General features: G+C 38.4%; 1 protein-coding gene and 1 long non-coding RNA gene across 2 annotated transcripts in view; both read left to right on the top strand.

The window, feature by feature from the left end:
- LOC146456960 (scavenger receptor cysteine-rich domain-containing protein DMBT1-like) overlaps nt 1-16,597 on the top strand; it is a gene marked incomplete at its 3' end in the record, with an annotated part of 596,400 nt that overhangs the window by 113,084 nt on the left and 466,719 nt on the right. The gene's annotated exons all lie outside the window — the stretch shown is intronic.
- LOC146456976 (uncharacterized) overlaps nt 1-16,597 on the top strand; it is a 25,396-nt gene extending 8,799 nt beyond the window's left edge. The window contains exons 3-4 of the long non-coding RNA XR_014858653.1: nt 6,181-6,252; nt 16,522-16,597. This is a non-coding gene — a long non-coding RNA (uncharacterized LOC146456976). The remainder of the gene's footprint in view (nt 1-6,180; nt 6,253-16,521) is intronic.

Below are 16,597 nucleotides of genomic sequence, written 5' to 3'. Positions count from 1 at the left end.
TCAATCTTCGCAAGGACGGCAGGCTTGATGTAGCCGTCAACAACAAACTCTTCCCCAACTTTAGAAAGAATTGGGGTCAAAGAAATGGGTCTCAGGTGTTTGTTCACATCGCTAACAGGTGAAGTCTTCGGGAGGGGTGTAATGTCCGCTTTCTTCCACGAAGTTGGAAGGCGACGCTCCAAAAAGGAAGAGTTCAAAATGTCTGCCACTGGTGCAGCCAATAAGTCAGCGTTTTCTTTTAATACCCACGAGGGGATTCCATCAGGTCCGGATGCTTTGTTCGTATTAAGCGCCGATAGTTTCTTAAAGACTGAAAACTCAGATATAGAACAGGGAGGATCTTGTTGGCATGTATACGCGTGTGCGTGTGCGTCAGGCGTGGCTAGAGGAGTGAAGGCGGTCATCGGTGACAAAAAAGCGTCGTTAATAACATTGGCCAAATGTTTAGGATCTTCCCCTTCATCGGCAAGATGTTGAAGGTCTGCGATGGGGCTCGCGCGCTCGACCTTAGAAAAACCACTTAGCTGTTTGATTTCCTTCCACCACTGGGCAGGTTTACAAGCCTTGAGATCTTTGACTTTGGCATCATAGTACTTTGCTCGACACGCTTTCCGATCACTGTTCACTTTATTCCGGAGCTGGTTGTACTCAACCAGATTGTTGTTGGCCAGTGCCTTTTGCCGCCTTCGAATAAGGCGTTTAATAGAGTTATTCATCCATGGCGCCTCGTTCGCTGATATCGATTTTACTTTCAGGGGCATGAATGCGTCCATTCCGGAAATGATAGCTTCTTCCATCAACTGTGCTTTCTCATCACATGTATCTTTGTTCTTTACAAGGTCGGCGATGTTGACTTTTTCCAAGTATGAACTCAGAGCGACCCTGTAACTTTCCTGCTGGTCTCTTGTAAAGATAGATCGTTTTGATGGTTGTGATTTACAGCGAGACAGGGGCTAGAGTTCAACAGATGCGTGATCTGGCAGACCGAAGGCTGGGCGTTTTATTGGCTCCTCGTAAAATTCTTTGATGTTGGTCAAAACGAGATCTAGAGTCTGATTTCCTCGAGTATGGAACTTGACAATTTGTTTCAGCTTAAAAGCGTCCCTAAAACTCAAAGTATCGAGCCTGTTAAAATCCCCCATGATCAAAACTCCACAGTTCGAAAACCACGATTCAATTGTAGACATTGAGTTGTGGAGATAGAGCAAGATCTCAGAGTCAGAAACGCCCTTGTCTGTCTGTGGATGGTAAACATTGGCAATAATTAGACAAGATAATCCCCTAGGGAGGCGTGAAGGTCGTAAATGAAGCCAAATTGCTTCAATTTTGTCATCGTGTAGATCTTCTAGAATGGTATACTTCAGCCCTTTCTTGATGTAGGTACAAACACCTCCGTGTATAACGTCTATCCTGTCTCTTCTCACTAAGTTATTCCCAGGAATACAGACGACATTGTCGTGAATGTGGTCGCGCAACCAGGTCTCTGTTATGCAGGCAATGTCCAAATTTGCATTTGTAATATCATCAGAAACTTCATCCATTTTGGGGGCCAAAGACATTACGTTCGACAAAAAAACAGACGGAACGTAGACTTTCCTCGCTCCTTGTTGGTTTTGTTGTGATGGAGAAATGGTCACACAATTAGCTATGTTTCGGTGTTGTCGAAAACTTCCTGAATGATTGATACGGTTGGTTAGCTGCACTTCGATGGGATAGCGACATCTGTTTTCTCTTTCCCTCACTCGGCGGCCGGCTCTTGTCCCTCTAAAACAGGGCCACATGCGCCTAGCATCCTTGCAAAGGTTTCGAAACCGGTAAAACTCCATAAACAAATTTCCAATAAAATTAAAGGAGCCAGAAAGTGCAGCCAAGCACGGCGCATAACAATGGCTTCTCGCCACTCGATACTACTCGCTCCGGTACAAGATTTTGTGCTGGTATCATGTAAACGAATACAGAGCCACAAGAGGGAACTGGAGTGAACTCGTACCGGAATGAAAGTCGCGCCGGTATCATGTAAATACGCCCTGTGAAAGAAACATAGCAGACACGTTGGGGCGGTACCATAGAAAAGCCTGCAGTCGGCCATGAGAATAGTATAATGATTTGCAGAAAAAGCTTGGTCCATGGGTAAGACGGTTGGCTAATCAGTGGTCATACTGTATCATAAAGGTCTATTTTATTTAATCATATTGTGTTTGTGAGGCTAATGTGTTTCGGCAACACTATGTTCCAGGTTATGGTAATTCCTGATTCAATAGCATGTCTCTCGTATACTACTCGATATTAAGGTTAATAACTTGACGAAATTTGCAAGAAAATCTATTGTAGTCTCTATTTCAGAGAATATTTCTTTTTACAAAACCTAAGAATACGGTGGTGGGAGGGAGAAAGGGGACAGGGTGGAGGTTAATGTTTACTGTACTTCATTTTATCTCATTTTGACTGGTAAGATCTCAGAAATTTTATTGTCAACGTTTTTTTGAAAAAAAAAATCCTGATATTCAACGGTATTCGTGAAACTGATTACGGATCGTAGATGGCTGCCTTTTAAAGAACATGCCAGAATTTTAACGTTGATTCTTGTCATCAGCTCACCTAGTGATACAGGCCCCCAAATGATCCCCGGACCGGAAATGATCCCCAAATTGAACCGCAAATGATCCCCGGACGGGAAATGATCCCCATATTGGACTACAAATGATCCCCGATCGCCTCACTGTAAATATAGAATGGAATGGACTCAAATTTGGACAGTGGATTTAAACTTTATAGAATTCATATATATTTTTTTAATAACACCAGTCGTTATATTTAAACTATCTGCATGCAAATTTCTCAACTTTAAAAATTATAATATAGCAACACAGTGCAACAGAACAATTTACCTATAAACTGTAACATACATGTATATGATTTACTTATACTATTAGTACAATACCTAAAATGTGCACAAATTGTACGAAACTCTTCCAAATTAAAAAGAGCGGGTCAGTTAAGACTTTTGCAAGTTTTTTTTTTTTCGAAAAAAGAAGGAGAATCGGTCAATGTACTTCAGATGGCGGTCAACACCCACTATCGTCGCCTTTGTTCTTAATCGGATCTTAGTCTTAAGCATAACGTTTTAGCCTCGGTCGTCCAATACGTTATCGTGTAATTTGTTGATTTTGTCTTTCGTTTTCGTTTTGCCGCTGGTCGGACTCCCAGTTTTTCTTTAATTTTTTTTACAAAACACACTATCGTCGGCATAGACCCGCAGAAGACCATTGTCGCCCTCCATAGCAAGCCGCATGCCTTAGCAACCGATTTAGCCATCCAAATTTTTCCTCGATTACTACAGGAGGCCTCTTTTGTTTACGGGAGTACTTTTGACAGTTTAAAACCACATTTTTGGTGCAATACGAGTCTCACCCGTTGTAAAAACTTCACAGCAATTAACATTCACTCACTGCGTGCAGCCGATTATTTCCGGTTCAGTCAAAAACCTCCGAACAATTGAAAAATCCGGAGTAAAAAAAAATTATCGTCGATATGCAGCGAGTATTAAACACGGCAAAGCTAAGGCGACACACGCGATTGCTCGTCCTTTACTGGCGATACGTATACACCCGAGATAAAAACGGCCGAGTTTACAATCTTCCTCTGAAGATATCAGAGTTAGCCGGCTCACGAAACAAACGTGACGCACCCAATTGCTTATTGTTCTCAGGCGACACACCCGAGAGAACAACTGACATGTATGTTCCAGTTTATATAAAGTAAATTGTTCTGTTGCACTGAGCTGCTACATTATAATTTTTAAAGTTGTGAAATTTGCATGCAGATAGCTTAATATAACGACTGGTGTTAAAAAGAAAAAAAAAAAAAAAGGAATGTATAAAGTTTAAATCCACTGTCCAAATTTGAGTCCATTCCATGCTATATCTATGGTGAGGCGATCGGGGATCCTTTGCGGTCCAATCTGGGGATCATTTCCCGTCCGAGGATCGTTTGCGGTTCAATTTTCTGGATCATTTCCGGGCCTGTACATCGTGATAAGACTGTTTACAATGCGTTCTTTTTTAGTGTGTGATTGTCGACAAATCATATTTCGATTGAGCAGCCACCGTCTTAGTTTTTAATAGCGAGCGCAACCTGGGAGCCCTTGTCAGGTTTTATAGCGTGGATGGGAAGGGGTTAAATGTCTTTCTCCCCCACCCCCTGCGGCCGCTCGGCAGTTTTGGCACTCACACCATATTGCGCTCGCCATTATAAACCAAGCTGCCATCATTTCGATCAGAGAATACGATCTCAACTTTCACATTTGGCAGATAGGGGTTTAAAAACAGTCGATTTGGTGCCGTCAAATAAATTATTTTCGACGTATTTTTCCCCTCAACGTTTAAGTGTCATATGCTTAATATTAACCGTTGTTTATAGCAGCTGGTGTAATTACCTCTCCCGAAATTTGTTTGGGTATAAAAGAAAGAAAGAAAGAAAGCACCGTTTCACATTGAAAATACAATCGGATAGATTCACTGGCAACTTTTGTGGCATTATTGGTGTCAAAATGAGGGTTGGGGGAGGGGAAGGATTGTAAGAACAGAGGAAAAATTGTTACATATAAAATAGATAGAGGTTAAAGATAAGTTGAGAGGGTGATTACAGTAAAGCAGTATTCTTGCCAGCTCAATAAAGGTTAATTAAAATAAATCAAATATATACGGATGAACAGATAAGTCAAAAGAACTATTATATGATTATAAATGATATGATAAAAATGATAAAAATAATAAAAATGTTTTAAATTGAAAATTTGGTTCGACTTATGTGATTTAAAATCAAAATTTTGAGGGATGTTTGCTACCCCAAAATTTTAATACCCGTTGTAACATTAATCACTGGCTATTAACTTAAAAGCCAGCAATTAACCCCTAAAAGGGTTTCAGTTTAGAACATGAGGTTTTTAAATTTAAGGGGAGTAAATGAAAAAAAGTTAAAATAAAGATGAGTGAACTACCCCGGCTATAGAGTGTAAGACAACGACCCCAAGAATCATAGACGCTGCCAGTAATCAGAAGCGAAACGCAATTGAGGAAGGGAGTTTCTAGTTCAGCGCTAGACCTTCACCCGACTTCCCCTTCACGAGGCCAGAAATACAAAAAAAGAAAAAAAGATTTTGGTCAGAAAAACTCCAGTTGAGAAAACAAGGGAAAGAGAAGATGCAACTGTAGTCAAAATAATGCTTTTCATTGCGTAGTTACGCGGACAATAGTCATAGGGAATTGAATTCTGAGTGCTGACTGTCGATCGATTTGTTGAGAGCGGTGTCGGTCGGTATTTACAATAGAATCGGGATAGCCGCGTGTTTTGAAGAGTTGACGCATTTCCTCTTATTTGTTTGGGTAACATTAGATTTATCACGATGTAAACGTCGAAGTTTAAGTATACGACAATACCCGATCGGATTTTTCATTTGCAACGGGTGAGAAGATGAAAATAACGAAAATAACTGTAGTTTTGTAGTGTAATCCTAGCCTTTACATCTTTCCTTTGTAAAACTGGGATTCAGCTGTGCATTCTTTTTTCAACAGTATTTTCCGTCTTCATCTCCTCACTGAGAAAAAAACTGTTTTATACACAGCGAGTCTATCGTTTAACAATTAGTTATTTAGTTAGTTTGTAAGTTAGTTATTTAATTTAGTGAGTTAGTTAGTTTGTAAGTTGGTTTGTTAGTTAGCTAGTTAATTAATTAATTAATTAATTAATTAATTAATTAATTCCCAATATGTCGGCTGGTAATTTAAGACAGTAGCAAATGTCTTCTGACCATTGTCTGACTTTGGCCAGCTTCTCAATAGTAACCAAGCTGTGGTTCATGGCCTTAAAGATCTTCCTCCGCAGTTCGCCACCATGCATTCTTGTGCCTGTCACTCGTGCGTCTGCCATGAGGTTTCCAATGAAGTGATTCTTTATTATGTTTTATAGCTTTATTAATAATCAAGCAACAAAGAAAAAATATTATTATTATTATTGTGTCATAGTGTAATTTTGAGGGTTGTTAGAAGCGTGAAGCTCTTCCTACGAAGTGTGACAATAAACATTTATTTATTTCACGTCAGCCTGTCACAGATTACAAAACTAAGCAAGATGATTGAGCAGTAGGACTATTAACTAACATTCAAACTTTGTAAATTGCAGATATTTACACAATAACCAGCTGCAGGATTTACCAGAGGGCATTTTCTCTTCCCTGGTTTACCTTCAAGAACTGTAAGTACCACACAGAGGAATGTTTTATTTTGCTCTTTCTCAATATAAATGCGTTCTTGTACAATATACTTGGCGCATTCTCAGCATTCCAGGTGGATGTCCTGGGAGGATTGGGGACTGAAAGGGATACATTAAGAACTGTGCTTTACTGTGGTTGTAATCAAGTTGTATGATATTTGGTTATTAGAGGAAGTGGGTAACTTTCTTGTTTGCAATTTTAAGACCATCAACTGTTTCTCGTAACCATAGAACGCTTTGATTCCTCATCCTCGGAACAAGTCTGACAGTCCAGCTTCCTTCTCCTTCGATTGTTGAGATAAAATTTAGAGTCCTCATCGTGGTCATTGTACCGAATGTTTTAAGGTCAAACTGCGTGATCTGAATATTGGTTTATAAACCAGTGGTGAGTGTATGAAACGATAGCAAGACGGTATGATAAGTTATCGCGAGTGGATTAAATTAAACATGCTGTGAACATCGGAAAACAGAACTGCACATGCGTTGCCTAATGTTATTGCTAAATGCTTGATGCCACACCAAAAATTTTAGGTAATTCCACTGGACTGCATTGCGCATTTTTTCTGCGCATAAATTTAGCGTCATTAACGCGCGTCTGGCGCGAGAGCGCACGCTGAAAACAGGATGTGTTCCTTGATGCTAAGCCAGCCGATTACTAAATTATTATTTTATCCTAAACGAGCACCATGAGCAATTTTTGTTATCTTGGTAATTTTACTTAGCTATTATCCTATTTATGTTTTAAGGTTTTTTAGAAAAAAAAAATTGACAACAGAAAAATGAGTTATTCCCGGAAATACGAGCTTGCCCGTCATTTCGGGACTGAAAATAGTGATTCTGTGAACACGCTTGCAAGAAACGTTTTGGTTCAATACTGATTAATAATGTGCTTCATGTTATCTTTTTTGCTGTTTATGCTTCATGCATCCCATGCATAACATTTTTATCAACTCTATTTCATCTTTATTATTTATGTTACCACACGACCTGGCAAGAAATGATCAAACAGAGTCATTTTTAAATGCAAAAACTTGAATCAAATATGAATTTCATTCCAAGGCAATCACCTTAGCGGTAAAATAGATCGCTGGGCAAGAGCTGCAGCGCAAGGTTTAGCACCGTAAAACGGAATGAAAACAACATAAAAAAGCTAAAGATTATCTTAGTACTTCGATATGTACGCACAATTCTCAGAACTGCTGAAAAAGTCTTCATTTTGCAACGGTTTCTGTTGCGTTCGTCCATTTCGACACAGCCTTGTTAGTTTTACTTTCCTTTGTATTTCTAGATATAAGATAAAATTTTCTTAATCGCATTTTATAGTTGACTTATAATGATCAAACATATGACACTATCTTGCATTCTATTTCCTTATCGCAAATAAACATCTGTTGTTTCCTGAGAAACTAACACATTATCTAACTCACTCGGAAAAGAAACCGCGTAACATATAATATCTAATAGAGGCATTGTATATATACAATGTTTGATAAACACTGTTTTGATTGACAAGTATAATAGCTAATGGAAACCTGACGGCTAGTCACTAACTATCGAACGGAAGTGGCTAATGTATCTTGCGCAAAATGAGATGTGTTAACTTCCTTTTCGTTAAAATGTTTTGGGGAAAAAAAGCACATCTATTTGCGAGAAGAAATTGAAAGGAAACATTATAAATAAATAACACTAAAAAAATAGAAAAAGAAAAAGAAAAGAAAGAAAAAAAATCAAAATTAAAAAAAAAAAAATAGGGAAGAGATACTTCTGATACCTGAAATTGATAAAGGGTCAAATCTATTGTATGCAGTATCAAGACTCAAAATTCAAATATTAAATCGTATTTCGACTTGGTATACACTCGATTGTAAAAACGATGACACCTTAAAAGAATAAACCGTGAACGATGAAGCCCAATGGCTTTATGGGTATAAGTGTACTAAATTTATTTGCGTAATATTCTATTCTCGTGCGACGGTTGACTGGACCAAATTAGTTGCACTTGGTGAATGATGGATACTGTCCAAGCTTTCCTTAAAGTGTCCAAGCTGGCCAACAGGGGCCAATTTGAGTGATATCGCGATTTTCCTAAGTTCAAATCATTCAATGAACTTAAGCAATATTTGGTAGAAGATTAAGTCAGCACTGTATTCTTTCTTGCAAGAAATGAGAATGATAAATTATTGATTATGGAAATGAGGTTATTGTTCAGACACTACCCACAAATCCGTTGGGTCTCATCGTTCACCGTTTATGCTTTTTAGGTGTCAACGTTTCTGCAATCGAGTGTATATGAAGGGTGAAAGACATTGGCATTGGAAAGGGAGGGTAAAGCCTGTAGTGCTTGGTAGCAGCTGATTGTTTCCTAATCTTTATAGCCTAAAGGCAAGGAAGGTCCAACCTTCTAAAACTCAGTGATGCTTGCTAAAAAGCCTGGAAAAACTTCTAAGAAAAATGTTGAATCTCCTGATTGTTGATTGGTTCGGCTTTGTTTTAAGCACAAGCAGTCAATACGAACTGTTAAAGGTCGCACGTTATTTGATCTCACACTTTTGTAACGACCGCTGATCTTCGTTTGATTTTAGCTGCGGGGTAAATACTCCATAAATTCACAATGTTTCTGATACAACCCTGTGTTATAATGAGCTGGACAAGAAAACTTCACTTATGTTGTGCGGTGTTGGGTGATTTTATGGGGTTGATGTTTTTATTTTATCCCGCTGATGCTCCAAACAAAAGAGGAGAGGAAAAGCAAGCGAGTATAAAGAAAACATGGGCGACACATGGGATACATTGTGGGCTTCCTAAAAAATCAACATTGTTATCAATGCAACAATAGATTAATAAAATAATTTTTTTGGCACCAACTTTCCGTGCGAATACATTCGTCCTCCGTATTCACATTACGTATATGATGACAATTAACCGATACTATTCCAATGTAAGTACAACGGACGCCATCAAGCGCTTATTATAAGCAGGTACTTGTCCCTGGAAAAGTCCGGTTTTTTCCTTGAATCAGGCGATACCCTGGCACCACTTTCCTATTGACCAACCTAACGAATTCTTTTACTTTAAAAAGAGAGAGCACAGGAACACCAATTGTCTTTGCTTCTAAAGATTTTTAGTGGTAAGGTATATTTCGAAAGTAATTAAAAGTTAAATGAAAATATTCCCTATTTATTTCGTTGTAACAACTTACATGGCCTGCACATCTCCTAATATGTATGGTGTTCATATCATTCGCTTGGAGACGTGAAAAAAGATTCGTTCAAGATGAATGCACCTCATAAAAAAGTTCGAGGAAAGCTTGCTATAGTGAATGTAATGTGATGTTAGATACTAGTTTAACTGAAAACAAAACTGAAAACTCAAAATTTCATATATATTTAATATCGATACTTCGCAAACGATTACAAACATTTTTTTTTGACAAGAAAGAGATAAATGAATTTTTCATTACTATGACAAATACAAGTAGTAAACAACATGAAATAGGGAAAACCAAAGGTTCTTCGGCAAAATGCCTGCTCAAAATTTTGATCACCGGAAAACTAGAACCTTTTGTTTTCGGACGAGAAAATATGTGGTTTAGAATGCGAAAAAGGAAAATGCAGGTAGCAATTTTGTAACTCCAACAACAGCTAGTAAATTCAGGGAATAACAATCTTTTTTTTTTATAAAACTTTCTTCAGCTTAATTATTTTAGCTATAGCATCCGGGCAAACAAACCTGTATTAGCTTATACAACTATGTCATTAACAATAATAATAAGAGCCAAACAAGCCACAGAACGATCTTAGAATACAGGTGACAACATTAAATGTTTCTGCTTTAAAAAATGTTTTCGTAAGATGCCGCTCATAAAACTGCTTGTGTTGTCCAAAGCAAAAACTGTTCATATTTTATTGGAATTGCACAAAAAAAAAAAATGATGTTTTAACAGTAAAAATCACAAACCACAAAAAGCAAGACTACAAGCAGTTGTATTTTTCTTCAAAGATAGGGTAGCGTAATATGAGAGGATGAACAAAAACAAAAGAATGGCGCAATCTTAAAATAGAGGGCGACGAAGCTGCAAGAAACGATTACGCAAGCCCTCTTTCAGGCTCCGTCCTTGTAATTCACAATTTTATGTTCTTTCCTTTGTCACTCGAGGGTCACCTAAAGACGAAGTTCCGCATCGGATACGTTACTACTTCTTAAGAAAACTAACGCTGTACGGGTAGGCTATCAAATGTGGTAATATGGTGGAATAGAAAAAGTAAGCAGACAAAAAACCTCAAGTTGTGTTACCCTCGCCGAATATTCCTTTTTAACTAAAATAGGGCTAAATCAAACGGAGAGCAGCGACCGTTACAAAAGCATGAACTCAAATAGTGTAGCATTTTTATTTATTTACCTCTGCTTTTTACTTTCATTTTCGTTTTTTTGGCCCAACTATGATCAATATGACTATGTAATATTTTTTAAGATTTACTGTTGCTTTGCCATTGATTTGGTCCCATGTGTATACTTTGTTCTTATTACTTAACAGAGGAAGCCCATTCTTTATCAGCCCGGTGGCTTACCTTTGGCTTCCTCGCCATTATTGTTTAAATAATAATTAATAACTTTTTGCATTTGTACAGTTTATTGCAAAAACAATAAACTAAAACTAAAGCGTGACGTCGTGCGACTGTTACGCCACAAAATGTAATAGTAACGCAAAATGTAATACCTTTTGACGCAAAATGTAATAACTTTTGACGCAAAATGTAATAACTTTGTTAACGCAAAATGTAATAACTTTTGACGCAAAATGTAATACCAGAAAGTAACGCAAAATGTAATAACGCAAAATGTAACAGTATTTTCAGTCGGTTTTTACAGTATGTTGGGAGGGGAGTAAAACAGCATCTGCGATGCTGCATTTTACCCGGAGGTTGACTTTGATTATTTGTCTGCAGATATTTGATTTCTGCTGATTCAAATTGCATCAAAAAAGAAGTACGCGATGATTGACCATTTTAAAAGTAATTTCCCACGCTAAATAAAGCCGCGGTAAATTTTACCGTTGTAACATGCGGTTACACGTGAATTGTTTATTATGGTAAATTAGTCGCCCTTAAGGCTTCATTCGAGCTACAATAGCTGTAGGGGAAATAATCGCTGGCGATATGGCAAGATTTAATGTTATCAAGGACGGCGGAACATTTTCCAAGTTGTGGTGGTGGCGGGGGGGGGGGGGGGGAGGGAGTGACTTGTAACATGAATTGAGGAAGCTGAAGAAATTCTTCTTCTCTTCCCTGTAACTTCCATCTTAACGTGAAATAGCGCGAAGCAAAAGAGACTTGTTTAAATTAACATTTTTTTTTTTTTGCGGCTTCGTGTTGGTTTCAAATGAAATATCGTGATTGGCTTTCTTGCCTTGGGTATCGAAAAACCCTATTTATTTACCACGTTAAATGTTGTGGGAGCTTTTTTATTCTTTTTGACATATCAATGGATATTCTCCATGGCTATCTCTAAAACAGGGAACGGGGAACGGATGAATGGGGAATGGGGAACTGGGAACGGGGAATCTCTAAAATAGGGAATCTCTAAAAGGGGGAATCTCTAAACGGGGGAATCTCTAAACGGGGGAATCTCTAAAAGGGGGAATCTCTAAAACAGGGAATCTCTAAAAGGGGGAATCTCTAAAATGGGGAATCTCAAAAAGGGGGAATCTCTAAATGGGAGAATCTATCAACAAACTGGATAAATCTATGAACTTTTTAGAAGTGGAGTTTTTGCTGAGGGACCTTTCGCATTTACAGCATTTGCCAACAACCAATTATATTATTGACAGTCGTTGTCATTATTACTAGATATATAAGATAAAAATAAATTGTTGTCGTCGCTTGACGCAATATCTTCGTGGGGAGGTCTAAAAAATTTATGCCAATCTATGCCAAGGGGCCACATACAGCGAGAGAAATCGAATTTTCTGCAGCATCTTACTGCAAAACGGTAAAGATGAAAGCGCAATTGAATCTCTGAATAAGCCGTAGACTCAAAATGACTGGAACTGGAACCGGGCCTGGCATCTGTAACACGCGTCGACCATCATTAACTGGACTAGACAGACGTCTGGACGCCTGCAAAAAGCTTATCTAGTGATCAGTTCAAAAATGCAAATTGTGAAATTCGCGTTGTTAGTGTTACGATTAATCAGCCTGTTAATCCATCAGCCTTAATGGCCTTACAATGATGTCTAACAAAATAACCCTTTCTTTAATATGTGTAAAACTAACCAATTTCCTATTATGCCTTTCGAAAGTTGCAACAAACGTCATCGATGTTTTTCAAGAAAAAAAAAAAGGTTTCACCGGTCAAGGAAAAATTCACCTTATCTATGATGTTATCACCCACGTACCAAAGGTATGTCGGGACATGTCTGACGTAGGCCGGAAACCACCCAAATGCTAAATGTTTGTCATGTTTAGAAAGTTGAAACTAAATACCACGTTACTTTACTGTCTGGACAAATATCATTGCTATTATATGTCCTGCTAAGGTCGACCATGAAAACTCTCTTGTGTTCCGCGTTTCTTCTTGTAACTATTGCAAACAATGTGCTTGATATACATGCTATATCTTCACTTGACGACGAGACATACAGCACTTTTCTTGAGCTACTGAAAGGAGAATTTAACGTCCCATTGCAACAAAGGAGCTCGAAGCAGAAATCTGCTATCGTACGCTTTTGGCGCAACCGTGGTCATTTATCTCTTCAAAGAGGCAACGTATGCTTTGATGGTAAGCCAGTTTTACGGAAGTCAACTGTATCGAAAGTAGTAGCGAAAGCTTTCAAAGAAACTAAAGGATCCGGTGTGAGAAAACTCTACCACCATTTAAAAGACGTATGCAGTGGCGTGGGTGAAAGAGATGTAAGATGTGTGCTTGGAAAGTCTCGTCTGCATCAACGGCTAAACGTACGATTTCAAAACAAAGCTATTCTAAAGCCAATACGAGCTAGAACTGTCCAATCCCGTCATCAAGTGGACTTAGTAAGTATGGAAAGTACTCCTGTAAAGAGAAAGGGAAGAGCCTTTAAATATGTGCTGTCATTACTGGATGTGTTTAGCCGGTACCACTGGCTTGTTCCACTGGAAGGAAAAAGAAGCAGCTCGATCGCAAAGGCAATGTCTACAATTTACAAAGAGCATGGTCCTCCCCGTGTCCTTCAACATGATCAAGGACGGGAATTCGACGGTGCTGTTAAAAAATTGTGCAATAAACTCGGTATTAAAATAATTAAAGGGCGTCCATACCACCCACAATCACAGGGAAAAATCGAACGGTCCCACAGATCGTTTAAGAAGAAGGTGATGTATGACTTATTGTCTATGAGCAAGACTGGGGTTAACTGGGTAAAATGCTTACCGGATTATGCAAGAACTTTGAATTGTGAACCAAAGGAGGAGTTATCTTGGAAGTCCCCCTTTGAAGTGTATTACGGACGCAAACCCTTCAGAAAAAATTATATATCAGGGACTTCTACAGCACAAGAATGGAACGTTGACAAAGAAGAGTACGAACGATTGACGTCGTCGGTTCCAAGAGATTACAACTCGCATGAATTACAAATAACGAGAATTCGGAAGGCCGCCGCATTGGCCAGTAAGAGATGCGAGAGTCGGATGATTGAAAAAGGACTGAGGAACAATCCTCCGTCAGTTTATAACATTGGGGAAAAGGTTCTTATTCGTTACCCGACGGCGAAGAAGTTATGTAGTAAGAGATGTGTCTTACCAGCTAGAGTACTTAAAAGGAATTTGCGCACTTGCAAGTACAAAGTAAAATTTACATATCCGGCCAAGTCTTCAAATACCTTAAGAAAATGGATTTCCGTCAATGATATAACAAGCACGACAATGAATAAAGAACATGAAAAGAAAAAACTTGCCCGCCAAAGCAGCACGAAGAAACACAGAAAAAAATACTTTATTCCTTTCTCAAATGAAAGAGAGAAATTCACCGACATGCAGTCTAAGATTCATTTCTTAATTAGCTTTGACCCACCCAAAGACGGCAACTGTCAGTTTTCTGCAGTATGCCATGAACTTATGAAAATGGGCATATTCCGGTCAGCAGAAACATTAAGAAAGGAGATAGTGTTGTTTCTAGAATCAAATCCAAACTCTGCAGATGGTACTCCATTAGAATTTTTCTCTGGGGTACCATGGACGCAGCATCTACAATCAATGGCACGTAATGGAACTTATGGCGACCATATAACCCTGCAAGCCATAGCTAATCTATTTAACGTACAGCTTGTAATCTACTCCACACTCGGTACTTTGGCTACCCAGACAATTACCCCTGTGAATGGGTGTCCAATTGCCACTTTTTATTTAGGCCATTTTGCTGAAGGAGCTGGGGAGCATTACGTGTGTTTGGTGGACGATAGACAAGAGACAAGTGCTGCAAACGAGCTAAATGTTTCCCACTCTCTCATGGACGAAGCAGAGGTCCCGCATGGCAATAGAGAAACTGAGAAAGAAGACGATGATGATGAAGACACCAGTGATAAAAATTGCGAAACGCAAGCGCACGAAAAGGTAGACGAAGCTGAAAGTGTTCCTTACCTTAATCCGGATGTTTTAGAAAAAGTTATTAAAGCAACATTGAAGACATCTCCACAAATGCGTCAGACTCTAAGGGCTGTTTCAAGATTTTTTCAGCGAGTGGTGGACAGTGTTCCCCTTCCCCAGATTTACATTCCAGGGTTAGAAGACTGTTCCGATAAACGCCACGTCAGCTTGCGGAGGATTATAAAAATGAAAGGAAAGAACAGTGGTGCAGTAATTGCATTAAGGCAACTTATTAACTCTAGTAACTGGGCAAACGCCTGGATAAGCCTTGTTGCTTGCGGCTTAGGATGGTTTGCAGTATCAAAAATTGACTGGAAAAAAAATTAATCTGTCTTCCTTGCCAGTTCAGCCAGTTGCACTGGTAGTTAAAATTTAAGTTTAAGAAGCTAAAGGTTCAGTTATAGTTCAGTTATGTGTATGACTGAGGGTTTTCAGATTGTCGACGATTGGCGGGATCAAAGACAGCGGTTCATCGTTAGATTATGTACTGCCAAATTTCAATAACTAAAGAGTTGAAGTTTCTGTTAAAAGCATTTTAATTGTTGTTTGACATGTAAAGAACTTTTTTGTTACTGTTCGTTGCTCCGTTGGTTTGAAAACAACAATGTCTGGTGATTCGCAATAAAACTATCTTCGTTTAGTTCAGTTTCAAAACAGATTTGTCACTTGGATAATCCTTTGATCCTCAGTGAAGCTCGGCAGAAATCAAATATCTGTAGACAAATAATCAAAGTCAACCTCCAGGTAAAATGCAACATCGCAGATGCTGTGTTCCTCCCCTCCCAACATACTGTAAAGACCGACTGAAAATACTGCTACATTTTGCGTTATTACATTTTGCGTTACTTCCTGGTATTACATTTTGCGTTAACAAAGTTATTTCATTTTGCGTCAAAAGGTATTACATTTTGCGTTACTATTACATTTTGTGTCAGTTATTACATTTTGTGGCGTAACATGCGACCTTTAACAATTGAAATTCACTGGAGTTTGTTACAACAAAGCCGAACCGATCAAGGTTTAGGAGATTCAGCTTATAACTTTGAAGTCCTTCCATAACAAAATTCGACGACAAAGAAAATGACACGCTTTGTAGCAATCATAAGTGAGCTACACCAGGTTCGCCGCCTTTCCGCTTCAAGCAGCTTAAAGCTTAAAATAACATGAGACACTCACACGCGGCTATTTTAATTTTTGCCAAGCCAAGTCTCGCCATTTTACTCTTCTCTTTCCCAAATCGATTTATTTTACCCTTTTGAATAAGTTAATTTCATTATTACGAAAATCAAAATAACCTTTTGACGCAAAGGACGCCATTTTGGGGAAGGGAGGAAAAGGGATGCGAAAGTGCTTTTGAATTTTATTTTTTATTATTATTGTTATTATTATTATTATTATTATTATTATTATTATTATTATTATTATTATTATTATTATTTTGATGCCTTCCATTGGAATTGCTGGGTCGGAGTTTCTTTTTCCGCAAACCTACCGTTTCTGGCTTCGACAACAAAAAAATGTTCTTGATAGAAAACGTGAAACTATCATGTTTAAATAGACAATACTCATGATGTATTGTTTGATGATTTCAAGGCTAAAACTGTAAATTTAAGTGTTCCAATTTCTTTCTCCATAGGAAATTGTCAGAGAACAAAATTTTAGAACTGCCTAAGGAGATATTTGCAAATCTGACGCGGTTGAGATATCTGTAA

This window comes from Pavona decussata, unplaced genomic scaffold (assembly GCF_977016875.1).
Source record: "Pavona decussata unplaced genomic scaffold, jaPavDecu1.1 SCAFFOLD_252, whole genome shotgun sequence".
Lineage (NCBI taxonomy): Eukaryota > Metazoa > Cnidaria > Anthozoa > Scleractinia > Agariciidae > Pavona > Pavona decussata.
The sequence above is the reverse complement of the archived record's forward strand: the minus strand, read 5'-3'. Positions and strand labels throughout refer to the sequence as shown.